This window comes from Trypanosoma grayi (assembly GCF_000691245.1).
Source record: "Trypanosoma grayi strain ANR4 Tgr_1046_V1, whole genome shotgun sequence".
Lineage (NCBI taxonomy): Eukaryota > Euglenozoa > Kinetoplastea > Trypanosomatida > Trypanosomatidae > Trypanosoma > Trypanosoma grayi.
In genome coordinates this window covers 1-877 of record NW_008826665.1, presented here as the reverse complement: position 1 = coordinate 877, position 877 = coordinate 1, and the positions used below count along the sequence as shown (strand labels likewise).

At 58.7% G+C, this 877-nt stretch overlaps 1 pseudogene across 1 annotated transcript; it reads left to right on the top strand.

Annotated features, from left to right (window-relative positions):
- Positions 1-876, top strand: DQ04_10461000 (annotated as a pseudogene; the record flags this gene model as incomplete). The annotated part of the gene is made up of 1 exon: positions 1-876.
- Position 877: the final 1 nt, after the last annotated feature.

Here is an 877-nt window from a genome sequence, read left to right as displayed (position 1 = left end):
ATGTCACGCGTTACGCCGCAAGCGACACCAACAGCTGCAGTTTTTATTCCTCTGCTGGTGCCGCTGCTGCTGTTCCTCGCCCTCAGCTGCGGCGCCGCTTCAGCTGCAACCAGTGGAGAGGGCAACATTCGCAACGATGTTCACACCAGGAACTTCCTCAATACATTCAAGAGGTCGTTCAAGAACTTCGGAAAAGTCTGGAAGGGGGACGATTTCTGCAAATGGTCTGGGGTTATGTGCGACGAGGCAAACAATGAGGTCAGCCTGCTGCTTGTTGATGACCGCGTTGAGGGTAAAATCCCCAACTTCGACGGCACGTTTCAGCCCCAATTGGTCCGCGTGGCAAGCGTAAACATGATGGGAGACCGTAAGGTGACTGGCGCCTTCCCAGCGCAATGGGGTCAACTGTCGCACCTGCGAAGCATCATCCTGAACGGCACGCAACTGTCCGGCACCCTCCCAGTCAGCTGGGCCAACCTCGAAAACCTCAACGTTCTGGAGGTAAGTGACACGAAGGCCTGTGGGGACCTTCCCGACTGGGACGCAGCGCGGATGAGAAATCTGCAGTGGGCTGGATTGGCGAACAACCCGAACATGCGCGGCACACTATCAGCGGTTTTCGGCACCTTCAGCGACCGGGTGTTTCACCTGGACCTCACCGGCACCAACTTCTGCGGCTGTGTACCCACCACGTGGAAGGGGACCACCTTGCGAAACGCCGCGAACAGCTTGCCAAAAGTTTCTTCCGCCAACTGCCTCACCGACAACAAGTGTACAGATGCGAACATGCTGTGCCGGCCTGACGTTGCGGTGATGGGGCGGAGCCCGCTGTGGATGGCCGCCGCGGTGCTCGCTGCGGTCTGCCTCGCCGTCTGAG